Source organism: Pleurodeles waltl, unplaced genomic scaffold (genome assembly GCF_031143425.1).
Source record: "Pleurodeles waltl isolate 20211129_DDA unplaced genomic scaffold, aPleWal1.hap1.20221129 scaffold_72, whole genome shotgun sequence".
Lineage (NCBI taxonomy): Eukaryota > Metazoa > Chordata > Amphibia > Caudata > Salamandridae > Pleurodeles > Pleurodeles waltl.
This window is the reverse complement of record NW_027150393.1, coordinates 558,312-583,768: the sequence shown is the minus strand read 5'-3', so window position 1 is coordinate 583,768 and position 25,457 is coordinate 558,312. Positions and strand designations below refer to the sequence as shown.

The window sequence follows — 25,457 nt, the reverse complement described above, 5'->3', positions numbered from 1 at the left end:
TATTTCTGCTTTTCACTCTTGTAAGATGTCATGTTGCAATGCAATACATGCTTTATACCTGCGTTGAGACGGTTCAGCATCATGAAGGTATGCGAGATTTCTTTGCAACTGCTTTTCTGTGCTGGAGCAGCAGTGCTCATAGGAACATTAAATGCACAGTGCTTCTCCATGGTAATTTCGGGTCCAGTTCTGAAATCACCTCTTGGAATGAAAGTGATGCCAGTTCCTTTCTTCCAAGGCAAGAGATCGTGTTCCGGAAGGCTCAGCTTTGAGCGTCATGAACATTGGCCCTCAGTCCTTGCATCCCAGTCCAATGCAGAGCCACATAAAGCAAGCAGGTGTGTCTGTTTCCATAGTGTGGTGGTTCCAGTACAATGCATAGCCACATGAAGCAAACCAGCAAGTGTGTCTGTTTGTGTAGTGTAGTGGTTATCATGCGCACCTCACATGCAAAAGGTCCCTGGTTCGAAGCCAAGCAAAAACAGCAAGTCGCTGGGCTTTTTCCCAGTATTTGCATTTCCTAACTCAGCTGACAGGCAAGCTGAGATAAAAGAGACTGTGTCTATCCCTCACCATCGAGAAGTACTACGCTCCTGGGGCATCTGTCACAGCTCACCAAGAGGAGTTGCGCCAGCTTACGTCAGTCAGTTGCTCACTGTTTGACCTTTGCATTGAAGCCTGAGCCTACCGCATTCAAGCCAGCCAAGGAAGGAAGGTATGAGAGCGAAAATAGCTTTCCTGCCCTCACCAAGAACACACACCTTGAGCAAATAAGGTGCCAGACTTACAAGGCCCAATGGCTAACGGAGCATCACTTTTAGTGACGCCCCGGTGGCACTATGCACTGCGCGGTATTTACAAGATGGCGTTCAGCCACTTTTTGTGGCTTAACACCACCTTGTAAATACGGCACCTTAGCATTCAGCGCTTTCCCTGGAAGGGGCGTGCAATGGGTGTTGCTGTGAGTGTGCCACAGCAACACCATAGCATTTTGATGCTGCTCCAGATTTAGGAGTTGTCGTAAATCTGCGTCAGCGCCAAAATCCAACGCCATCCCAGGGGTATCGTTAGAGTGGCGCACTGAGGAGAAATGTTTTCATTTCTCCTCGTTTTTTCTCTTTCTATGTGTGCTGCATTCTGCAGCACACATAGAAGTAAGAACAAATCACCATTGAAGATTTTTCTTTTGGCCAGGAAGGTGTCCCTTCCTGCACAAAAACAATTTCCCCCTCAACGCAGTCATCCTTGTACCATGGTGCAAGAACGGCTGCGTTGGCGCTCAGCAGCTAATTTAGAGCTGGCGCAGGGGAAGCACAGGGGTGCGCTGTATTCTACTAAATACGGCGCTTCCCTGCTTTTTGAAAATGACGGAGCGAGGGGCTTGCAAATTTGGCACAGCGTCGCGCTCAGTCATTTTCTTGTAAATCTGGGACAAAATGTCTAAAGGATAGAGGCTTTTTATGTCATGTTCGATGACGACCATGCAAATGACTCTAGTCATACTGCAGAAGAGAGCACCATGTGGCGTTTCTTGCTTTGGGATGTAGTCTCCCACTCTCTGCCACCAACCCTCGTAGCAGGGTGGGAGCCGTAGCGCTTCTGTGCCCAGGCTCGTTGGTCTAGGGGTATGATTCTCGCTTCGGTTGCGAGAGGTCCCGGGTCCAAATCCCGGACGAGCCCATTTTAGCGGAAAACAATCAAATCCTGCTCAAAATACACAACCCCTCAACATTTCTCATTCCACTCGAAGCATTGTTGCGCAAAACATATTTTTTGCCTCAGACGAAAAATGGATTACAATGCCTTGGCTTCCTTCCTGCTTGCTCTCAGTGCGCCCTGTGTGATGATTTCACAGGCTTGCGTTCCTGGCATTTAGGCATCAGATATTTGTCTGTCTCTGCCCGCAGCTGTGACTTTTCAGGACGTCTGAGTGTATGCATGCTGGCTGACACCGCTGCAATTTTCACACTTACCCCTCGCATTCTGAGCAACTGCTGATCAAGTATAGAGGAAATCGGGCAAACATATGAGGGGAACTGTGCTCCTTCAGTCAAGCCAGCAAGCTTGTTGCTGTAGTGTAGTGGTTATCACATTTGCCTCACACGCGAAAGGTCCCCGGTTTGACACTGGGCAGCAGTAGCTTTTGTGTTTGCTCACTAAAACCTAAGTCTCTCTCAATGCACACTTAGACAGAAATGACCTTTAAAAACTTGTGACCTGTGTAAAATGTGCTTTACTATTGCAGGACGATAAAAAGTTATCTGCATCCCTCGGTGGTCGTGCATGTGCCTTGTTTCTTGTTCTGTTTTTTTTTTTTTCTTGGCCATGTTATATTGTGGGGCCTTTAAAGCTGTGACTTTGATAGGAACATTGCAAGCGGCAGCATCAACAAGTGCAGACTGAAGAGTCAGACCTGCACAATGTTTTGGCTGTCAGGATGGCCGAGTGGTCTAAGGTGCCAGACTCACGAGAGCTTGATCTTCAGTGAAGCTGAGCCTTCTGGTCTCCTCATGGAGGCGTGGGTTCAAATCCCACTCCTAACAGGTGTGTTTTCTTACCTTAAAGCTTGCTCTGCTTGCACAGCCAGCTCCTCACACCACTATCTTTGGAAGCTGCTGTGGCATGTGAGGAGAAATCCACCAACCCATTGGCTGGGCCCTCAATCAAAATTCTGTGTATTACTGAAAGGGGCATCTCAGGCACACCTTCTGTTAGAGCTGCACTTTATGACAGTAACTACCATGCTGGTTTCTACTTAAGCAGTTGATTCTATCGTTTGAAGTGAGTCTCTCCTGCCACCTTTTGGGCAAAGAAGACACTGCCCCTGCAACAACACAGGCAGACATGCTCAAACTGGGTTTCTTGGTTAGGTGGGCGGAGCATATTGGCAATGGTGCCTCCTCGTGACTTGCAATTTACATGAAGAAGACAGAGAGGCAGCTGGGAGTAGGCAGTACCCATGAACCCCTGAACACTGTCTTTCGACTTGCACACAATTCTGAAATGAGGCGGGGGAAAGGAGGTGATTTCCCCATCAAGGGCCATTCCGGGAAATCAGCCACCCCGCGTCTCCCAGGTGAGTGTTTCAGGCCTATGAGCCACTTCTATAAATCTCGCCTGATCGAGCCTGATCGAGCAAGTGTGTTTGAATCCAAGAGGCATGCTTCTCTGGCTCAAGAGCTAGCAGGCCCTTCAGTGCTTCTGGTCTGTAAGTCTAAGGTGCAAGGGTCCAGGACTTGCAGAGGGTTACAACTACCAGAAAGGGTCTGCTTTTCACATCAGTGCCCTAGTTCAGCTCACTGGCACAGGGCATCTTGACTATCTCTTTCCTTGCTAGAGACAAACAAAAAATCCTTGACAGAAAACATCAATTGCTATGGCACGCTTAGAGAGAGAGCCTCCAAATGGCCCTGCTTTCCTGAAAGACGCTTCAGAAGATGTTTCAAATGCCTCTGCAGCAGCAGTCTAGTTGGTGTAGGGGTATGATTCTCGCTTCGGGTGTGAGAGGACCTTGGTTCAAATCCCAGACAAACCCTTACCTTTATAGGTTCAGTCTGTGTTTTAAACAGGAGTATTTCTGCTTTTCACTCTTGTAAGATGTCATGTTGCAATGCAATACATGCTTTATACCTGCGTTGAGACGGTTCAGCATCATGAAGGTATGCGAGATTTCTTTGCAACTGCTTTTCTAGTGCTGGAGCAGCAGTGCTCATAGGAACATTAAATGCACAGTGCTTCTCCATGGTAATTTCGGGTCCAGTTCTGAAATCACCTCTTGGAATGAAAGTGATGCCAGTTCCTTTCTTCCAAGGCAAGAGATCGTGTTCCGGAAGGCTCAGCTTTGAGCGTCATGAACATTGGCCCTCAGTCCTTGCATCCCAGTCCAATGCAGAGCCACATAAAGCAAACAGGTGTGTCTGTTTCCATAGTGTGGTGGTTCCAGTACAATGCATAGCCACATGAAGCAAACCGGCAAGTGTGTCTGTTTGTGTAGTGTAGTGGTTATCATGCGCACCTCACATGCAAAAGGTCCCTGGTTCGAAGCCAAGCAAATACAGCAAGTCGCTGGGCTTTTTCCCAGTATTTGCATTTCCTGACTCAGCTGACAGGCAAGCTGAGATAAAAGAGACTGTGTCTATCCCTCACCATCGTGAGGTATTACGCTCCTGGGGCATCTGTCACAGCTCACCAAGAGGAGTTGCGCCAGCTTACATCAGTCAGTTGCTCACTGTTTGACCTTTGCATTGAAGCCTGAGCCTACCGCATTCAAGCCAGCCAAGGAAGGAAGGTATGAGAGCGAAAATAGCTTTCCTGCCCTCACCAAGAACAAACACCTTGAGCAAATATGGTGCCAGACTTACAAGGCCCAATCGCCAACGGAGCATCACTTTTAGTGACGCCCCGGTGGCACTATGCACTGCGCGGTATTTACAAGATGGCGTTCAGCCACTTTTTGTGGCTTAACACCACCTTGTAAATACGGCACCTTAGCATTCAGCGCTTTCACTGGAAGGGGCGTGCAATGGGTGTTGCTGTGAGTGTGCCACAGCAACACCATAGCATTTTGATGCTGCTCCAGATTTAGGAGTTGTCGTAAATCTGCGTCAGCGCCAAAATCCAACGCCATCCCAGGGGTATCGTTAGAGTGGCTCACTGAGGAGAAATGTTTTCATTTCTCCTCGTTTTTTCTCTTTCTATGTGTGCTGCATTCTGCAGCACACATAGAATTAAGAGCAAATCACCATTGAAGATTTTTCTTTGGGCCAGGAAGGTGTCCGTTCCTGCACAAAAACAATTTCCCCCTCAACGCAGTCATCCTTGTACCATGGTGCAAGAACGGCTGCGTTGGCGCTCAGCAGCTAATTTAGAGCTGGCGCAGGGGGAAGCACAGGGCATCTTGACTACCTCTTTCCTTGCTAGAGACAAACAAAAAATCCTTGACAGAAAACATCAATTGCTATGGCACGCTTAGAGAGAGAGCCTCCGAATGGCCCTGCTTTTCTGAAAGACGCTTCAGAAGATGTTTCAAATGCCTCTGCAGCAGCAGTCTAGTTGATATAGGGGTATGATTCTCGCTTCGGGTGTGAGAGGACCTTGGTTCAAATCCCTGACCAACCCTTACCTTTATAGGTTCAGTCTGTGTTTTAAACAGGAGTATTTCTGCTTTTCACTCTTGTAAGATGTCATGTTGCAATGCAATACATGCTTTATACCTGCGTTGAGACGGTTCAGCATCATGAAGGTATGCAAGATTTCTTTGCAACTGCTTTTCTGTGCTGGAGCAGCAGTGCTCATAGGAACATTAAATGCACAGTGCTTCTCCATGGTAATTTCGGGTCCAGTTCTGAAATCACCTCTTGGAATGAAAGTGATGCCAGTTCCTTTCTTCCAAGGCAAGAGATCGTGTTCCGGAAGGCTCAGCTTTGAGCGTCATGAACATTGGCCCTCAGTCCTTGCATCCCAGTCCAATGCAGAGCCACATAAAGCAAGCAGGTGTGTCTGTTTCCATAGTGTGGTGGTTCCAGTACAATGCATAGCCACATGAAGCAAGCCGGCAAGTGTGTCTGTTTGTGTAGTGTAGTGGTTATCATGCGCACCTCACATGCAAAAGGTCCCTGGTTCGAAGCCAAGCAAATACAGCAAGTCGCTGCGCTTTTTCCCAGTATTTGCATTTCCTGACTCAGCTGACAGGCAAGCTGAGATAAAAGAGACTGTGTCTATCCCTCACCATCGTGAGGTACTACGCTCCTGGGGCATCTGTCACAGCTCACCAAGAGGAGTTGCGCCAGCTTACGTCAGTCAGTTGCTCACTGTTTGACCTTTGCATTGAAGCCTGAGCCTACCGCATTTAAGCCAGCCAAGGAAGGAAGGTATGAGAGCGAAAATAGCTTTCCTCCCCTCACCAAGAACACACACCTTGAGCAAATAAGGTGCCAGACTTACAAGGCCCAATCGCCAACGGAGAATCACTTTTAGTGACGCCCCGGTGGCACTATGCACTGCGCGGTATTTACAAGATGGCGTTCAGCCACTTTTTGTGGCTTAACACCACCTTGTAAATACGGCACCTTAGCATTCAGCGCTTTCCCTGGAAGGGGCGTGCAATGGGTGTAGCTGTGAGTGTGCCACAGCAACACCATAGCATTTTGATGCTGCTTCAGATTTAGGAGTTGTCGTAAATCTGCGTCAGCGCCAAAATCCAACGCCATCCCAGGGGTATCTTTAGAGTGGCGCACTGAGGAGAAATGTTTTCATTTCTCCTCGTTTTTTCTCTTTCTATGTGTGCTGCATTCTGCAGCACACATAGAAGTAAGAGCAAATCACCATTGAAGATTTTTCTTTTGGCCAGGAAGGTGTCCCTTCCTGCACAAAAACAATTTCCCCCTCAACGCAGTCATCCTTGTACCATGGTGCAAGAACGGCTGCGTTGGCGCTCAGCAGCTAATTTAGAGCTGGCGCAGGGGGAAGCACATGGGTGCGCTGTATTCTACTAAATACGGCGCTTCCCTGCATTTTGAAAATGACGGAGCATAGGGCTTGCAAATTTGGCACAGCGTCGCGCTCAGTCATTTTCTTGTAAATCTGGGACAAAATGTCTAAAGGATAGAGGCTTTTTATGTCATGTTCGATGACGACCATGCAAATGACTCTAGTCATACTGCAGAAGAGAGCACCATGTGGCGTTTCTTGCTTTGGGATGTAGTCTCCCACTCTCTGCCACCAACGCTCGGAGCAGGGTGGGAGCCGTAGCGCTTCTGTGCCCAGGCTCGTTGGTCTAGGGGTATGATTCTCGCTTCGGGTGCGAGAGGTCCCGGGTTCAAATCCCAGACGAGCCCATTTTAGCGGAAAACAATCAAATCCTGCTCAAAATACACAACCCCTCAACATTTCTCATTCCACTCGAAGCATTGTTGCGCAAAACATATTTTTTGCCTCAGGCGAAAAATGGATTACAATGCCTTGGCTTCCTTCCTGCTTGCTCTCAGTGCGCCCTGTGTGATGATTTCACAGGCTTGCGTTCCTGGCATTTAGGCATCAGATATTTGTCTGTCTCTGCCCGCAGCTGTGACTTTTCAGGACGTCTGAGTGTATGCATGCTGGCTGACACCGCTGCAATTTTCACACTTACCCCTCGCATTCTGAGCAACTGCTGATCAAGTATAGAGGAAATCGGGCAAACATATGAGGGGAACTGTGCTCCTTCAGTCAAGCCAGCAAGCTTGTTTCTGTAGTGTAGTGGTTATCACTTTTGCCTCACACGCAAAAGGTCCCCGGTTCGACACTGGGCAGCAGTAGCTTTTGTGTTTGCTCACTAAAACCTCAGTCTCTCTCAATGCACACTTAGACAGAAATGACCTTTAAAAACTTGTGACCTGTGTAAAATGTGCTTTACTATTGCAGGACGATAAAAAGTTATCTGCATCCCTCGGTGGTCGTGCATGTGCCTTGTTTCTTGTTCTGTTTTTTTTTTTTCTTGGCCATGTTATATTATGGGGCCTTTAAAGCTGTGACTTTGATAGGAACATTGCAAGCGGCAGCATCAACAAGTGCAGACTGAAGAGTCAGACCTGCACAATGTTTTGGCTATCAGGATGGCCGAGTGGTCTAAGGTGCCAGACTCAAGAGAGCTTGATGTTCAGTGAAGCTGAGCCTTCTGGTCTCTTCATGGAGGCGTGGGTTCAAATCCCACTCCTAACAGGTGTGTTTTCTTACCTTAAATCTTGCTCTGCTTGCACAGCCAGCTCCTCACACCACTATCTTTGGAAGCTGCTGTGGCATGTGAGGAGAAATCCACCAACCCATCGGCTGGGCCCTCAATCAAAATTCTGTGTATTACTGGAAGGGGCATCTCAGGCACACCTTCTGTTAGAGCTGCACTTTATGACAGTAACTACCATGCTGGTTTCTACTTAAGCAGTTGATTCTATCGTTTGAAGTGAGTTTCTCCTGCCACCTTTTGGGCAAAGAAGACACTGCCCCTGCAACAACACAGGCAGACAAGCTCAAACTGGGTTTCTTGGTTAGGTGGGCGGAGCATATTGGCAATGGTGCCTCCTCGTGACTTGCAATTTACATGAAGAAGACAGAGAGGCAGCTGGGAGTAGGCAGTACCCATGAACCCCTGAACACTGTCTTGCGACTTGCACACAATTCTGAAATGAGGCGGGGGAAAGGAGGTGATTTCCCCATCAAGGGCCATTCCGGGAAATCAGCCACCCCGCGTCTCCCAGGTGAGTGTTTTAGGCCTATGAGCCACTACTATAAATCTCGCCTGATCGAGCGCTGAGTGAGCGTTGAGCAAGCAAGTGTGCTTGAATCCAAGAGGCGTGCTTCTCTGGCTCAAGAGTTAGCAGGCCCTTCAGTGCTTCTGGTCTGGAAGTCTAAGGTGCAAGGGTCCAGGACTTGCAGAGGGTTACAACTACCAGAAAGGGTCTGCTTTTCACATCAGTGCCCTAGTTAAGCTCACTGGCACAGGGCATCTTGACTACCTCTTTCCTTGCTAGAGACAAACAAAAAATCCTTGACAGAAAACATCAATTGCTATGGCACGCTTAGAGAGAGAGCCTCCGAATGGCCCTGCTTTTCTGAAAGACGCTTCAGAAGATGTTTCAAATGCCTCTGCAGCAGCAGTCTAGTTGGTATAGGGGTATGATTCTCGCTTCGGGTGTGAGAGGACCTTGGTTCAAATCCCAGACAAACCCTTATCTTTATAGGTTCAGTCTGTGTTTTAAACAGGACTATTTCTGCTTTTCACTCTTGTAAGATGTCATGTTGCAATGCAATATATGCTTTATACCTGCATTGAGACGGTTCAGCATCATGAAGGTATGCAAGATTTCTTTGCAACTGCTTTTCTGTGCTGGAGCAGCAGTGCTCATAGGAACATTAAATGCACAGTGCTTCTCCATGGTAATTTCGGGTCCAGTTCTGAAATCACCTCTTGGAATGAAAGTGATGCCAGTTCCTTTCTTCCAAGGCAAGAGATCGTGTTCCGGAAGGCTCAGCTTTGAGCGTCATGAACATTGGCCCTCAGTCCTTGCATCCCAGTCCAATGCAGAGCCACATAAAGCAAGCAGGTTTGTCTGTTTCCATAGTGTGGTGGTTCCAGTACAATGCATAGCCACATGAAGCAAGCCGGCAAGTGTGTCTGTTTGTGTAGTGTAGTGGTTATCATGCGCACCTCACATGCAAAAGGTCCCTGGTTTGAAGCCAAGCAAATACAGCAAGTCGCTGGGCTTTTTCCCAGTATTTGCATTTCCTGACTCAGCTGACAGGCAAGCTGAGATAAAAGAGACTGTGTCTATCCCTCACCATCGTGAGGTACTACGCTCCTGGGGCATCTGTCACAGCTCCCCAAGAGGAGTTGCCCCAGCTTACGTCAGTCAGTTGCTCACTGTTTGACCTTTGCATTGAAGCCTGAGCCTACCGCATTCAAGCCAGCCAAGGAAGGAAGGTATGAGAGCGAAAATAGCTTTCCTGCCCTCACCAAGAACACACACCTTGAGCAAATAAGGTGCCAGACTTACAAGGCCCAATCGCCAACGGAGCATCACTTTTAGTGACGCCCCGGTGGCACTATGCACTGCGCGGTATTTACAAGATGGCGTTCAGCCACTTTTTGTGGCTTAACACCACCTTGTAAATACGGCCCCTTAGCACACAGCGCGTTCCCTGGAGGGGGCGTGCAATGGGTGTTGTTGGGAGTGTGCCACAGCAACACCATAGCATTTTGATGCTGCTCCAGATTTAGGAGTTGGCGTAAATCTGCGTCTGCGCCAAAATCCAACGCCATCCCAGGGGTGTCGTTAGAGTGGCGCACTGAGGAGAAATGTTTTCATTTCTCCTTGTTTTTGCTCTTTCTATGTGTGATGCATTCTGCAGCACACATAGAAGTAAGAGCAAATCACCATTGAAGATTTTTTTTTTGGCCAGGAAGGTGTCCCTTCCTGCACAAAAACAATTTCCCCCTCAACGCAGTCATCCTTGTACCATGGTGCAAGAACGGCTGCATTGGCGCTCAGCAGCTAATTTAGAGCTGGTGCAGGGGGAAGCACAGGGGTGCGCTGTATTCTACTAAATACGGCGCTTCCCTGCATTTTGAAAATGACGGCGCGTGGGGCTTGCAAATTTGGCACAGCGTCGCGCTTAGTCATTTTCTTGTAAATCTGGGCCAAAATGTCTAAAGGATAGAGGCTTTTTATGTCATGTTCGATGAAGACCATGCAAATGACTCTAGTCGTACTGCAGAAGAGAGCACCATGTGCAGTTTCTTGCTTTGGGATGTAGTCTCCACTCTCTGTCACCAACCCTCCGAGCAGGGTCGGAGCCGTTGCATTTCAGTGCCTAGGCTCGTTGGTCTAGGGGTATGATTCTCGCTTAGAGTGCGAGAGGTCCCGGGTTCAAATCCCGGATGAGCCCATTTTAGCGGAAAACAATCAAATCCTGCTCAAAATACACAACCCCTCAACATTTCTCATTCCACTCGACGCATTGTTGCGCAAAACATATTTTTTGCCTCAGGCGAAAAATGGATTACAATGCCTTGGCTTCCTTCCTGCTTGCTCTCAGTGCGCCCTGTGTGATGATTTCACAGGCTCTCCTTCCTGGCATTTAGGCATCAGATATTTGTCTGTCTCTGCCCGCAGCTGTGGGATTTTTCAGGACGTCTGAGTGTATGCATGCTGGCTGACACCGCTGCAATTTTCACACTTACCCCTCGCATTCCGAGCAACTGCTGATAAAGTAAAGAGGAAATCGTGCAAACATATGAGGGGAACTGTGCTCCTTCAGTCAAACCAGCATGCTTGTTTCTGTAGTGTAGTGGTTATCACGTTTGCCTCACACGTGAAAGGTCCCCGGTTCGAGACCGGGCAGAAACACTTAGCCGCAGCAGCTTTTGTGTTTGCTCCCTAAAACCTCAGTCTCTCTCAATGCACACTTAGACAGAAATGACCTTTAAAAACTTGTGACCTGTGTAAAACGTGCTTTACTATTGCAGGACGCTAAAAAGTTATCTGCATCCCTCGGTGCTCGTGCATGTGCATTGTTTCTTGTTCTGTTTTTTTTTTTTTTTCTTGGCCATGTTATATTGTGGGGCCTTTAAAGCTGTGACTTTGATAGGAACATTGCAAGCGGCAAAATCAACAAGTGCAGACTGAAGAGTCCGACCTGCACACTGTTTTGGATGTCAGGATGGCCGAGTGGTCTAAGGCGCCAGACTCAAGAGAGCTTGATCTTCAGTGAAGCTGAGCCTTCTGGTCTCTTCATGGAGGCGTGGGTTCAAATCCCACTTCTGACAGGTGTATTTTCTTCCCTTAAATCTTGCTCTGCTTGCAGAGCCAGCTCCTCACACCACTATCTTTGGAAGCTGCTGTGGCATGTGAGGAGAAATCCACCAACCCATCGGCTGGGCCCTCAATCAAAATTCTGTGTATTACTGGAAGGGGCGTCTCAGGCACACCTTCTGTTAGAGCTGCACTTTATGACAGTAACTACCATGCTGCTTTCTACTTAAGCAGTTGATTCTATCGTTTGAAGTGAGGCTCTCCTGCCACCTTTTGGGCAAAGAAGACACTGCCCCTGCAACAACACAGGCAGACAAGCTCAAACTAGGTTTCTTGGTTAGGTGGGCGGAGCATATTGGCAATGGTGCCTCCTCGTTACTTGCAATTTACATGAAGAAGACAGAGAGGCAGCTGGGAGTAGGCAGTACCCATGAACCCCTGAACACTGTCTTGCGACTAGCACACAATTCTGAAATGAGGCGGGGGAAAGGAGGTGATTTCCCCATCAAGGGCCATTCCGGGAAATCAGCCACCCTGTGTCTCCCAGGTGAGTGTTTCAGGCCTATGAGCCACTAATATAAATCTCTCCTGATCGAGTGCTGATCGAGCAAGTGTGCTTTAATCCAAGAGGCATGCTCCTCTGGCTGAAGAGCTAGCAGGCCCTTCAGTGCTTCTGGTTGGGAAGTCTAAAGTGCAAGGGTCCATGACTTGCAGCGGGTTACAACTACCAGAAAGGGTCTGCTTTTCACATCAGTGCCCTAGTTCAGCTCACTGGCACAGGGCATTTTGACTACCTCTTGCCTTGCTAGAGACAAACAAAAAATCCTTGACAGAAAACATCAATTGCTATGGCACGCTTAGAGAGAGAGAGCATCCAAATGGCCCTGCTTTTCTGAAAGACGCTTCAGAAGATGTTTCAAATGACTATGCAGCGGCAGTCTAGTTGGTATAGGTGTATGATTCTCGCTTCGGGTGTGAGAGGACCTCGGTTCAAATCCCAGACAAACCCCTACCTTTATAGGTTCAGTCTGTGTTTTAAACAGGAGTATTTCTGCTTTTCACTCTTGTAAGATGTCATGTTGCAATGCAATACATGCTTTATACTGGCGTCGAGACGGTTCAGCATCATGAAGGTATGCGAGATTTCTTTGCAACTGCTTTTCTGTGCTGGAGCAGCAGTGCTCGTAGGAACATTAAATGCACAGTGCTTCTCCATGGTAATTTCGGGTCCAGTTCTGAAATCACCTCTTGGAATGAAAGTGATCCCAGTTCCTTTCTTCCAAGGGAAGAGATCGTGTTCCGGAAGGCTCAGCTTTGAGCGTCATGAACATTGGCCCTCATCCTTGCATCCCAGTCCAATGCATAGCCACATAAAGCAAGCAGGTGTGTCTGTTTCCATAGTGTGGTGGTTCCAGTACAATGCATAGCCACAAGAAGCAAGCCGGCAAGTGTGTCTGTTTGTGTAGTGTAGTGGTTATCATGCGCACCTCACATGCGAAAGGTCCCTGGTTCGAGTCGCTGGGCTTTTTCACAGTATTTGCATTTCCTGCCTCACCTGACAGGCAAGCTGAGATAAAAGAGACTGTGTCTATCCCTCACCATTGTGAGGTACTACGCTCCTGGGGCATCTGTCACAGCTCACCAAGAGGAGTTGCGCCAGCTTACGGCAGTCAGTTGCTCACTGTTTGACCTTTGCAATGAAGCCTGAGCCTACAGCATTCAAGCCAGCCAAGGAAGGAAGGTACGAGAGCGAAAATAGCTTTCCTGCCCTCACCAAGAACACACACCTTGAGCAAATAAAGTGCCAGACTTACAAGGCCCTATCGCCACCGGAGCATCACTTTTAGTGATGCCCCGGTGGCACTATGCACTGCGCGGTATTTACAAGATGGCGTTCAGCCACTTTTTGTGGCTTAACACCACCTTGTAAACACGGCCCCTTAGCACGCAGCGCGTTCCCTGGAAGGGGCGTGCAATGGGTGTTGTTGGGAGTGTGCCACAGCAACACCATAGCATTTTGATGCTGCTCCAGATTTAGGAGTTGGCGTAAATCTGCGTCAGCGCCAAAATCCAACGCCATCCCAGGGGTGTCGTTAGAGTGGCGCACTGAGGAGAAATGTTTTCATTTCTCCTTGTTTTTGCTCTTTCTATGTGTGATGCATTCTGCAGCACACATAGAAGTAAGAGCAAATCACCATTGAAGATTTTTTTTTTGGGCAGGAAGGTGTCCCTTCCTGCACAAAAACAATTTCCCCCTCAACGCAGTCATCCTTGTACCATGGTGCAAGAACGGCTGCATTGGCGCTCAGCAGCTAATTTAGAGCTGGCGCAGGGGGAAGCACAGGGGTGCGCTGTATTCTACTAAATACGGCGCTTCCCTGCATTTTGAAAATGACGGCGCGTGGGGCTTGCAAATTTGGCACAGCGTCGCGCTTAGTCATTTTCTTGTAAATCTGGGCCAAAATGTCTAAAGGATAGAGGCTTTTTATGTCATGTTCGATGAAGACCATGCAAATGACTCTAGTCGTACTGCAGAAGAGAGCACCATGTGCAGTTTCTTGCTTTGGGATGTAGTCTCCCACTCTCTGTCACCAACCCTCCGAGCAGGGTCGGAGCCGTCATTTCAGTGCCCAGGCTCGTTGGTCTAGGGGTATGATTCTCGCTTAGGGTGCGAGAGGTCCCGGGTTCAAATCCCGGACGAGCCCATTTTAGCGGAAAACAATCAAATCCTGCTCAAAATACACAACCCCTCAACATTTCTCATTCCACTCGAAGCATTGTTGCGCAAAACATATTTTTTGCCTCAGGCGAAAAATGGATTACAATGCCTTGGCTTCCTTCCTGCTTGCTCTCAGTGCGCCCTGTGTGATGATTTCACAGGCTCTCCTTCCTGGCATTTAGGCATCAGATATTTGTCTGTCTCTGCCCGCAGCTGTGGGATTTTTCAGGACGTCTGAGTGTATGCATGCTGGCTGACACCGCTGCAATTTTCACACTTACCCCTCGCATTCCGAGCAACTGCTGATAAAGTAAAGAGGAAATCGTGCAAACATATGAGGGGAACTGTGCTCCTTCAGTCAAACCAGCATGCTTGTTTCTGTAGTGTAGTGGTTATCACGTTTGCCTCACACGCGAAAGGTCCCTGGTTCGAGACCGGGCAGAAACACTTAGCAGCAGCAGCTTTTGTGTTTGCTCCCTAAAACCTCAGTCTCTCTCAATGCACACTTAGACAGAAATGACCTTTAAAAACTTGTGACCCGTGTAAAACGTGCTTTACTATTGCAGGACACTAAAAAGTTATCTGCATCCCTCGGTGCTCGTGCATGTGCATTGTTTCTTGTTCTGTTTTTTTTTTTTTTTCTTGGCCATGTTATATTGTGGGGCCTTTAAAGCTGTGACTTTGATAGGAACATTGCAAGCGGCAAAATCAACAAGTGCAGACTGAAGAGTCCGACCTGCACACTATTTTGGCTGTCAGGATGGCCGAGTGGTCTAAGGCGCCAGACTCAAGAGAGCTTGATCTTCAGTGAAGCTGAGCCTTCTGGTCTCTTCATGGAGACGTGGGTTCAAATCCCACTTCTGACAGGTGTATTTTCTTCCCTTAAATCTTGTTCTGCTTGCAGAGCCAGCTCCTCACACCACTATCTTTGGAAGCTGCTGTGGCATGTGAGGAGAAATCCACCAACCCATCGGCTGGGCCCTCAATCAAAATTCTGTGTATTACTGGAAGGGGCGTCTCAGGCACACCTTCTGTTAGAGCTGCACTTTATGGCAGTAACTACCATGCTGCTTTCTACTTAAGCAGTTGATTCTATCGTTTGAAGTGAGGCTCTCCTGCCACCTTTTGGGCAAAGAAGACACTGCCCCTGCAACAACACAGGCAGACAAGCTCAAACTAGGTTTCTTGGTAAGGTGGGCGGAGCATATTGGCAATGGTGCCTCCTCGTGACTTGCAATTTACATGAAGAAGACAGAGAGGCAGCTGGGAGTAGGCAGTCCCCATGAACCCCTGAACACTGTCTTGCGACTAGCACACAATTCTGAAATGAGGCGGGGGAAAGGAGGTGATTTCCTCATCAAGGGCCATTCCGGGAAATCAGCCACCCTGCGTCTCCCAGGTGAGTGTTTCAGGCCTATGAGCCACTAATATTGATCGAGCGCTGATCGAGCAAGTGTGCTTGAATCCAAGAGGCATGCTCCTCTGGCTCAAGAGCTAGCAGGCACTTCAGTGCTTCTGGTTGGGAAGTCTAAGGTGCAAGGGTCCATGACTTGCAGCGGGTTACAACTACCAGAAAGGGTCTGCTTTTCACATCAGTGCCCTAGTTCAGCTCACTGGCACAGGGCATTTTGACTACCTCTTGCCTTGCTAGAGACAAACAAAAAATCCTTGACAGAAAACATCAATTGCTATGGCACGCTTAAAGAGAGAGAGCCTCCAAATGGCCCTGCTTTTCTGAAAGACGCTTCAGAAGATGTTTCAAATGACTATGCAGCGGCAGTCTAGTTGGTATAGGGGTATGATTCTCGCTTCGGGTGTGAGAGGACCTCGGTTCAAATCCCAGACAAACCCCTACCTTTATAGGTTCAGTCTGTGTTTTAAACAGGAGTATTTCTGCTTTTCACTCTTGTAAGATGTCATGTTGCAATGCAATACATGCTTTATACTGGCGTCGAGACGGTTCAGCATCATGAAGGTATGCGAGATTTCTTTGCAACTGCTTTTCTGTGCTGGAGCAGCAGTGCTCGTAGGAACATTAAATGCACAGTGCTTCTCCATGGTAATTTCGGGTCCAGTTCTGAAATCACCTCTTGGAATGAAAGTGATCCCAGTTCCTTTCTTCCAAGGGAAGAGATCGTGTTCCGGAAGGCTCAGCTTTGAGCGTCATGAACATTGGCCCTCATCCTTGCATCCCAGTCCAATGCATAGCCACATAAAGCAAGCAGGTGTGTCTGTTTCCATAGTGTGGTGGTTCCAGTACAATGCATAGCCACATGAAGCAAGCCGGCAAGTGTGTCTGCTTGTGTAGTGTAGTGGTTATCATGCGCACCTCACATGCGAAAGGTTCCTGGTTCGAGTCGCTGGGCTTTTTCACAGTATTTGCATTTCCTGCCTCACCTGACAGGCAAGCTGAGATAAAAGAGACTGTGTCTATCCCTCACCATCGTGAGGTACTACGCTCCTGGGGCATCTGTCACAGCTCACCAAGAGGAGTTGCGCCAGCTTACGGCAGTCAGTTGCTCACTGTTTGACCTTTGCAATGAAGCCTGAGCCTACAGCATTCAAGCCAGCCAAGGAAGGAAGGTACGAGAGCGAAAATAGCTTTCCTGCCCTCACCAAGAACACACACCTTGAGCAAATAAAGTGCCAGACTTACAAGGCCCTATCGCCACCGGAGCATCACTTTTAGTGACGCCCCGGTGGCACTATGCACTGCGCGGTATTTACAAGATGGCGTTCAGCCACTTTTTGTGGCTTAACACCACCTTGTAAATACGGCCCCTTAGCACGCAGCGCGTTCCCTGGAAGGGGCGTGCAATGGGTGTTGTTGGGAGTGTGCCACAGCAACACCATAGCATTTTGATGCTGCTCCAGATTTAGGAGTTGGCGTAAAACTGCGTCAGCGCCAAAATCCAACGCCATCCCAGGGGTGTCGTTAGAGTGGCGCACTGAGGAGAAATGTTTTAATTTCTCCTTGTTTTTGCTCTTTCTATGTGTGATGCATTCTGCAGCACACATAGAAGTAAGAGCAAATCACCATTGAAGATTTTTTTTTTGGGCAGGAAGGTGTCCCTTCCTCCACAAAAACAATTTCCCCCTCAACGCAGTCATCCTTGTACCATGGTGCAAGAACGGCTGCGTTGGCGCTCAGCAGCTAATTTAGAGCTGGCGCAGGGGGAAGCACAGGGGTGCGCTGTATTCTACTAAATACGGCGCTTTCCTGCATTTTGAAAATGACGGCGCGTGGGGCTTGCAAATTTGGCACAGCGTCGCGCTTAGTCATTTTCTTGTAAATCTGGGCCAAAATGTCTAAAGGATAGAGGCTTTTTATGTCATGTTCGATGAAGACCATGCAAATGACTCTAGTCGTACTGCAGAAGAGAGCACCATGTGCAGTTTCTTGCTTTGGGATGTAGTCTCCCACTCTCTGTCACCAACCCTCCGAGCAGGGTCGGAGCCGTTGCATTTCTGTGCCCAGGCTCGTTGGTCTAGGGGTATGATTCTCGCTTAGGGTGCAAGAGGTCCCGGGTTCAAATCCCGTACGAGCCCATTTTTGCGGAAAACAATCAAATCCTGCTCAAAATACACAACCCCTCAACATTTCTCATTCCACTCGAAGCATTGTTGCGCAAAACATATTTTTTGCCTCAGGCGAAAAATGGATTACAATGCCTTGGCTTCCTTCCTGCTTGCTCTCAGTGCGCCCTGTGTGATGATTTCACAGGCTCTCCTTCCTGGCATTTACGCATCAGATATTTGTCTGTCTCTGCCCGCAGCTGTGGGATTTTTCAGGACGTCTGAGTGTATGCATGCTGGCCGACACCGCTGCAATTTTCACACTTACCCCTCGCATTCCGAGCAACTGCTGATAAAGTATAGAGGAAATCGTGCAAACATATGAGGGAAACTGTGCTCCTTCAGTCAAATCAGCAAGCTTGTTTCTGTAGTGTAGTGGTTATCACGTTCGCCTCACACGTGAAAAATCCCCGGTTTGAGACCGGGCAGAAACACTTGGCAGCAGCAGCTTTTGTGTTTGCTCCCTAAAGCCTCAGTCTCTCTCAATGCACACTTAGACAGAAATGACCTTTAAAAACTTGTGACCTGTGTAAAACGTGCTTTACTATTGCAGGACGCTAAAAAGTTATCTGCATCCCTCGGTGGTCGTGCATGTGCATTGTTTCTTGTTCTGTTTTTTTTTTTTTTTCTTGGCCATGTTATATTGTGGGGCCTTTAAAGCTGTGACTTTGATAGGAACATTGCAAGCGGCAAAATCAACAAGTGCAGACTGAAGAGTCCGACCTGCACCCTCTTTTGGCTGTCAGGATGGCCGAGTGGTCTAAGGCGCCAGACTCAAGAGAGCTTGATCTTCAGTGAAGCTGAGCCTTCTGGTCTCTTCATGGAGGCGTGGGTTCAAATCCCACTTCTGACAGGTGTATTTTCTTCCCTTAAATCTTGCTCTGCTTGCAGAGCCAGCTCCTCACACCACTATCTTTGGAAGCTGCTGTGGCATGTGAGGAGAAATCCACCAACCCATCGGCTGGGCCCTCAATCAAAATTCTGTGTATTACTGGAAGGGGCGTCTCAGGCACACCTTCTGTTAGAGCTGCACTTTATGACAGTAACTACCATGCTGGTTTCTACTTAAGCAGTTGATTCTATCGTTTGAAGTGAGGCTCTCCTGCCACCTTTTGGGCAAAGAAGACACTGCCCCTGCAACAACACAGGCAGACAAGCTCAAACTAGGTTTCTTGGTTAAGTGGGTGGAGCATATTGCCAATGGTGCCTCCTCGTGACTTGCAATTTACATGAAGAAGACAGAGAGGCAGCTGGGAGTAGGCAGTACCCATGAACCCCTGAACACTGTCTTGCGACTAGCACACAATTCTGAAATGAGGCGGGGGAAAGGAGGTGATTTCCCCATCAAGGGCCATTCCGGGAAATCAGCCACCCTGCGTCTCCCAGGTGAGTGTTTCAGGCCTATGAGCCACTAATATAAATCTCGCCTGATCGAGCGCTGATCGAGCAAGTGTGCTTGAATCCAAGAGGCATGCTCCTCTGGCTCAAGAGCTAGCAGGCCCTTCAGTGCTTCTGGTTGGGAAGTCTAAGGTGCAAGGGTCCATGACTTGCAGCGGGTTACAACTACCAGAAAGGGTCTGCTTTTCACATCAGTGCCCTAGTTCAGCTCACTGGCACAGGGCATTTTGACTACCTCTTGCCTTGCTAGAGACAAACAAAAAATCCTTGACAGAAAACATCAATTGCTATGGCACGCTTAGAGAGAGAGAGCCTCCAAATGGCCCTGCTTTTCTGAAAGACGCTTCAGAAGATGTTTCAAATAACTATGCAGCGGCAGTCTAGTTGGTATAGGGGTATGATTCTCGCTTCGGGTGTGAGAGGACCTCGGTTCAAATCCCAGACAAACCCCTACCTTTATAGGTTCAGTCTGTGTTTTAAACAGGAGTATTTCTGCTTTTCACTCTTGTAAGATGTCATGTTGCAATGCAATACATGCTTTATACTGGCGTCGAGACGGTTCAGCATCATGAAGGTATGCGAGATTTCTTTGCAACTGCTTTTCTGTGCTGGAGCAGCAGTGCTCGTAGGAACATTAAATGCACAGTGCTTCTCCATGGTAATTTCGGGTCCAGTTCTGAAATCACCTCTTGGAATGAAAGTGATCCCAGTTCCTTTCTTCCAAGGGAAGAGATCGTGTTCCGGAAGGCTCAGCTTTGAGCGTCATGAACATTGGCCCTCATCCTTGCATCCCAGTCCAATGCATAGCCACATAAAGCAAGCAGGTGTGTCTGTTTCCATAGTGTGGTGGTTCCAGTACAATGCATAGCCACATGAAGCAAGCCGGCAAGTGTGTCTGCTTGTGTAGTGTAGTGGTTATCATGCGCACCTCACATGCGAAAGGTTCCTGGTTCGAGTCGCTGGGCTTTTTCACAGTATTTGCATTTCCTGCCTCACCTGACAGGCAAGCTGAGATAAAAGAGACTGTGTCTATCCCTCACCATCGTGAGGTACTACGCTCCTGGGGCATCTATCACAGCTCACCAAGAGGAGTTGCGCCAGCTTACGGCAGTCAGTTGCTCACTGTTTGACCTTTGCAATGAAGCCTGAGCCTACAGCATTCAAGCCAGCCAAGGAAGGAAGGTACGAGAGCGAAAATAGCTTTCCTGCCCTCACCAAGAACACACACCTTGAGCAAATAAAGTGCCAGACTTACAAGGCCCTATCGCCACCGGAGCATCACTTTTAGTGACGCCCCGGTGGCACTATGCACTGCGCGGTATTTACAAGATGGCGTTCAGCCACTTTTTGTGGCTTAACACCACCTTGTAAATACGGCCCCTTAGCACGCAGCGCGTTCCCTGGAAGGGGCGTGCAATGGGTGTTGTTGGGAGTGTGCCACAGCAACACCATAGCATTTTCATGCTGCTCCAGATTTAGGAGTTGGCGTAAATCTGCGTCAGCGCCAAAATCCAACGCCATCCCAGGGGTGTCGTTAGAGTGGCGCACTGAGGAGAAATGTTTTCATTTCTCCTTGTTTTTGCTCTTTCTATGTGTGATGCATTCTGCAGCACACATAGAAGTAAGAGCAAATCACCATTGAAGATTTTTTTTTTGGGCAGGAAGGTGTCCCTTCCTGCACAAAAACAATTTCCCCCTCAACGCAGTCATCCTTGTACCATGGTGCAAGAACGGCTGCGTTGGCGCTCAGCAGCTAATTTAGAGCTGGCGCAGGGGGAAGCACAGGGGTGCGCTGTATTCTACTAAATACGGCGCTTTCCTGCATTTTGAAAATGACGGCACGTGGGGCTTGCAAATTTGGCACAGCGTCGCGCTTAGTCATTTTCTTGTAAATCTGGGCCAAAATGTCTAAAGGATAGAGGCTTTTTATGTCATGTTCGATGAAGACCATGCAAATGACTCTAGTCGTACTGCAGAAGAGAGCACCATGTGCAGTTTCTTGCTTTGGGATGTAGTCTCCCACTCTCTGTCACCAATCCTCCGAGCAGGGTCGGAGCCGTTGCATTCCTGTGCCCAGGCTCGTTGGTCTAGGGGTATGATTCTCGCGTAGGGTGCGAGAGGTCCCGGGTTCAAATCCCGGACGAGCCCATTTTAGCGGAAAACAATCAAATCCTGCTCAAAATACACAACCCCTCAACATTTCTCATTCCACTCGAAGCATTGTTGCGCAAAACATATTTTTTTCCTCAGGCGAAAAATGGATTACAATGCCTTGGCTTCCTTCCTGCTTGCTCTCAGTGCGCCCTGTGTTATGATTTTACAGGCTCTCCTTCCTGGCATTTAGGCATCAGATATTTGTCTGTCTCTGCCCGCAGCTGTGGGATTTTTCAGGACGTCTGAGTGTATGCATGCTGGCCGACACCGCTGCAATTTTCACACTTACCCCTCGCATTCCGAGCAACTGCTGATAAAGTATAGAGGAAATCGTGCAAACATATGAGGGGAACTGTGCTCCTTCAGTCAAATCAGCAAGCTTGTTTCTGTAGTGTAGTGGTTATCACGTTCGCCTCACACGCGAAAAGTCCCCGGTTTGAGACCGGGCAGAAACACTTGGCAGCAGCAGCTTTTGTGTTTGCTCCCTAAAACCTCAGTCTCTCTCAATGCACACTTAGACAGAAATGACCTTTAAAAACTTGTGACCTGTGTAAAACGTGCTTTACTATTGCAGGACGCTAAAAAGTTATCTGCATCCCTCGGTGGTCGTGCATGTGCATTGTTTCTTGTTCTGTTTTTTTTTTTTTTTCTTGGCCATGTTATATTGTGGGGCCTTTAAAGCTGTGACTTTGATAGGAACATTGCAAGCGGCAAAATCAACAAGTGCAGACTGAAGAGTCCGACCTGCACACTGTTTTGGCTGTCAGGATGGCCGAGTGGTCTAAGGCGCCAGACTCAAGAGAGCTTGATCTTCAGTGAAGCTGAGCCTTCTGGTCTCTTCATGGAGGCGTGGGTTCAAATCCCACTTCTGACAGGTGTATTTTCTTCCCTTAAATCTTGCTCTGCTTGCAGAGCCAGCTCCTCACACCACTATCTTTGGAAGCTGCTGTGGCATGTGAGGAGAAATCCACCAACCCATCGGCTGGGCCCTCAATCAAAATTCTGTGTATTACTGGAAGGGGCGTCTCAGGCACACCTTCTGTTAGAGCTGCACTTTATGACAGTAACTACCATGCTGGTTTCTACTTAAGCAGTTGATTCTATCGTTTGAAGTGAGGCTCTCCTGCCACCTTTTGGGCAAAGAAGACACTGCCCCTGCAACAACACAGGCAGACAAGCTCAAACTAGGTTTCTTGGTTAAGTGGGTGGAGCATATTGCCAATGGTGCCTCCTCGTGACTTGCAATTTACATGAAGAAGACAGAGAGGCAGCTGGGAGTAGGCAGTACCCATGAACCCCTGAACACTGTCTTGCGACTAGCACACAATTCTGAAATGAGGCGGGGGAAAAGAGGTGATTTCCCCATCAAGGGCCATTCCGGGAAATAAGCCACCCTGCGTCTCCCAGGTGAGTGTTTCAGGCCTATGAGCCACTAATATAAATCTCGCCTGATCGAGCGCTGATCGAGCAAGTGTGCTTGAATCCAAGAGGCATGCTCCTCTGGCTCAAGAGCTAGCAGGCCCTTCAGTGCTTCTGGTTGGGAAGTCTAAGGTGCAAGGGTCCATGACTTGCAGCGGGTTACAACTACCAGAAAGGGTCTGCTTTTCACATCAGTGCCCTAGTTCAGCTCACTGGCACAGGGCATTTTGACTACCTCTTGCCTTGCTAGAGACAAACAAAAAATCCTTGACAGAAAACATCAATTGCTATGGCACGCTTAGAGAGAGAGAGCCTCCAAATGGCCCTGCTTTTCTGAAAGACGCTTCAGAAGATGTTTCAAATGACTATGCGGCGGCAGTCTAGTTGGTATAGGGGTATGATTCTCGCTTCGGGTGTGAGAGGACCTCGGTTCAAATCCCAGACAAACCCCTACCTTTATAGGTTCAGTCTGTGTTTTAAACAGGAGTATTTCTGCTTTTCACTCTTGTAAGATGTCATGTTGCAATGCAATACATGCTTTATACTGGCGTCGAGACGGTTCAGCATCATGAAGGTATGCGAGATTTCTTTGCAACTGCTTTTCTGTGCTGGAGCAGCAGTGCTCGTAGGAACATTAAATGCACAGTGCTTCTCCATGGTAATTTCGGGTCCAGTTCTGAAATCACCTCTTGGAATGAAAGTGATCCCAGTTCCTTTCTTCCAAGGGAAGAGATCGTGTTCCGGAAGGCTCAGCTTTGAGCGTCATGAACATTGGCCCTCATCCTTGCATCCCAGTCCAATGCATAGCCACATAAAGCAAGCAGGTGTGTCTGTTTCCATAGTGTGGTGGTTCCAGTACAATGCATAGCCACATGAAGCAAGCCGGCAAGTGTGTCTGCTTGTGTAGTGTAGTGGTTATCATGCGCACCTCACATGCGAAAGGTTCCTGGTTCGAGTCGCTGGGCTTTTTCACAGTATTTGCATTTCCTGCCTCACCTGACAGGCAAGCTGAGATAAAAGAGACTGTGTCTATCCCTCACCATCGTGAGGTACTACGCTCCTGGGGCATCTGTCACAGCTCACCAAGAGGAGTTGCGCCAGCTTACGGCAGTCAGTTGCTCACTGTTTGACCTTTGCAATGAAACCTGAGCCTACAGCATTCAAGCCGGCCAAGGAAGGAAGGTACGAGAGCGAAAATAGCTTTCCTGCCCTCACCAAGAACACACACCTTGAGCAAATAAAGTGCCAGACTTACAAGGCCCTATCGCCACCGGAGCATCACTTTTAGTGACGCCCCGGTGGCACTATGCACTGCGCGGTATTTACAAGATGGCGTTCAGCCACTTTTTGTGGCTTAGCACCACCTTGTAAATACGGCCCCTTAGCACGCAGCGCGTTCCCTGGAAGGGGCGTGCAATGGGTGTTGTTGGGAGTGTGCCACAGCAACACCATAGCATTTTCATGCTGCTCCAGATTTAGGAGTTGGCGTAAATCTGCGTCAGCGCCAAAATCCAACGCCATCCCAGGGGTGTCGTTAGAGTGGCGCACTGAGGAGAAATGTTTTCATTTCTCCTTGTTTTTGCTCTTTCTATGTGTGATGCATTCTGCAGCACACATAGAAGTAAGAACAAATCACCATTGAAGATTTTTTTTTTGGGCAGGAAGGTGTCCCTTCCTGCACAAAAACAATTTCCCCCTCAACGCAGTCATCCTTGTACCATGGTGCAAGAACGGCTGCGTTGGCGCTCAGCAGCTAATTTAGAGCTGGCGCAGGGGGAAGCACAGGGGTGCGCTGTATTCTACTAAATACGGCGCTTTCCTGCATTTTGAAAATGACGGCACGTGGGGCTTGCAAATTTGGCACAGCGTCGCGCTTAGTCATTTTCTTGTAAATCTGGGCCAAAATGTCTAAAGGATAGAGGCTTTTTATGTCATGTTCGATGAAGACCATGCAAATGACTCTAGTCGTACTGCAGAAGAGAGCACCATGTGCAGTTTCTTGCTTTGGGATGTAGTCTCCCACTCTCTGTCACCAATCCTCCGAGCAGGGTCGGAGCCGTTGCATTCCTGTGCCCAGGCTCGTTGGTCTAGGGGTATGATTCTCGCTTAGGGTGCGAGAGGTCCCGGGTTCAAATCCCGGACGAGCCCATTTTAGCGGAAAACAATCAAATCCTGCTCAAAATACACAACCCCTCAACATTTCTCATTCCACTCGAAGCATTGTTGCGCAAAACATATTTTTTGCCTCAGGCGAAAAATGGATTACAATGCCTTGGCTTCCTTCCTGCTTGCTCTCAGTGCGCCCTGTGTTATGATTTTACAGGCTCTCCTTCCTGGCATTTAGGCATCAGATATTTGTCTGTCTCTGCCCGCAGCTGTGGGATTTTTCAGGACGTCTGAGTGTATGCATGCTGGCCGACACCGCTGCAATTTTCACACTTACCCCTCGCATTCCGAGCAACTGCTGATAAAGTATAGAGGAAATCGTGCAAACATATGAGGGGAACTGTGCTCTTTCAGTCAAATCAGCAAGCTTGTTTCTGTAGTGTAGTGGTTATCACGTTCGCCTCACACGCGAAAAGTCCCTGGTTTGAGACCGGGCAGAAACACTTGGCAGCAGCAGCTTTTGTGTTTGCTCCCTAAAACCTCAGTCTCTCTCAATGCACACTTAGACAGAAATGACCTTTAAAAACTTGTGACCTGTGTAAAACGTGCTTTACTATTGCAGGACGCTAAAAAGTTATCTGCATCCCTCGGTGGTCGTGCATGTGCATTGTTTCTTGTTCTGTTTTTTTATTTTTTTCTTGGCCATGTTATATTGTGGGGCCTTTAAAGCTGTGACTTTGATAGGAACATTGCAAGCGGCAAAATCAACAAGTGCAGACTGAAGAGTCCGACCTGCACAC

At 48.4% G+C, this 25,457-nt stretch overlaps 13 non-coding genes across 13 annotated transcripts; all 13 read left to right on the top strand.

Annotated features, from left to right (window-relative positions):
- Positions 1-1,608: 1,608 nt before the first annotated feature.
- TRNAP-CGG (transfer RNA proline (anticodon CGG)) lies at positions 1,609-1,680 on the top strand. The gene has a single exon. It is a non-coding gene; the product is annotated as a tRNA-Pro (tRNA).
- A 751-nt stretch (positions 1,681-2,431) lies between these two features.
- Positions 2,432-2,543, top strand: TRNAV-CAC (transfer RNA valine (anticodon CAC)). The gene is made up of 2 exons: positions 2,432-2,469; positions 2,498-2,543. It is a non-coding gene; the product is annotated as a tRNA-Val (tRNA).
- A 4,221-nt stretch (positions 2,544-6,764) lies between these two features.
- Positions 6,765-6,836, top strand: TRNAP-CGG (transfer RNA proline (anticodon CGG)). The gene has a single exon. It is a non-coding gene; the product is annotated as a tRNA-Pro (tRNA).
- A 3,511-nt stretch (positions 6,837-10,347) lies between these two features.
- TRNAS-AGA (transfer RNA serine (anticodon AGA)) lies at positions 10,348-10,419 on the top strand. Its single transcript has one exon. It is a non-coding gene; the product is annotated as a tRNA-Ser (tRNA).
- A 388-nt stretch (positions 10,420-10,807) lies between these two features.
- Positions 10,808-10,880, top strand: TRNAV-CAC (transfer RNA valine (anticodon CAC)). Its single transcript has one exon. It is a non-coding gene; the product is annotated as a tRNA-Val (tRNA).
- A 307-nt stretch (positions 10,881-11,187) lies between these two features.
- TRNAL-CAA (transfer RNA leucine (anticodon CAA)) lies at positions 11,188-11,299 on the top strand. Its single transcript has 2 exons — positions 11,188-11,225; positions 11,254-11,299. It is a non-coding gene; the product is annotated as a tRNA-Leu (tRNA).
- A 2,619-nt stretch (positions 11,300-13,918) lies between these two features.
- TRNAP-AGG (transfer RNA proline (anticodon AGG)) lies at positions 13,919-13,990 on the top strand. The gene has a single exon. It is a non-coding gene; the product is annotated as a tRNA-Pro (tRNA).
- Positions 13,991-14,378: 388 nt separating this feature from the next.
- TRNAV-CAC (transfer RNA valine (anticodon CAC)) lies at positions 14,379-14,451 on the top strand. Its single transcript has one exon. It is a non-coding gene; the product is annotated as a tRNA-Val (tRNA).
- Positions 14,452-18,321: 3,870 nt separating this feature from the next.
- Positions 18,322-18,433, top strand: TRNAL-CAA (transfer RNA leucine (anticodon CAA)). The gene is made up of 2 exons: positions 18,322-18,359; positions 18,388-18,433. It is a non-coding gene; the product is annotated as a tRNA-Leu (tRNA).
- A 2,621-nt stretch (positions 18,434-21,054) lies between these two features.
- TRNAP-AGG (transfer RNA proline (anticodon AGG)) lies at positions 21,055-21,126 on the top strand. The gene has a single exon. It is a non-coding gene; the product is annotated as a tRNA-Pro (tRNA).
- Positions 21,127-21,514: 388 nt separating this feature from the next.
- TRNAV-CAC (transfer RNA valine (anticodon CAC)) lies at positions 21,515-21,587 on the top strand. The gene has a single exon. It is a non-coding gene; the product is annotated as a tRNA-Val (tRNA).
- A 307-nt stretch (positions 21,588-21,894) lies between these two features.
- On the top strand, positions 21,895-22,006 carry TRNAL-CAA (transfer RNA leucine (anticodon CAA)). Its single transcript has 2 exons — positions 21,895-21,932; positions 21,961-22,006. It is a non-coding gene; the product is annotated as a tRNA-Leu (tRNA).
- Positions 22,007-24,627: 2,621 nt separating this feature from the next.
- TRNAP-AGG (transfer RNA proline (anticodon AGG)) lies at positions 24,628-24,699 on the top strand. The gene has a single exon. It is a non-coding gene; the product is annotated as a tRNA-Pro (tRNA).
- Positions 24,700-25,457: the final 758 nt, after the last annotated feature.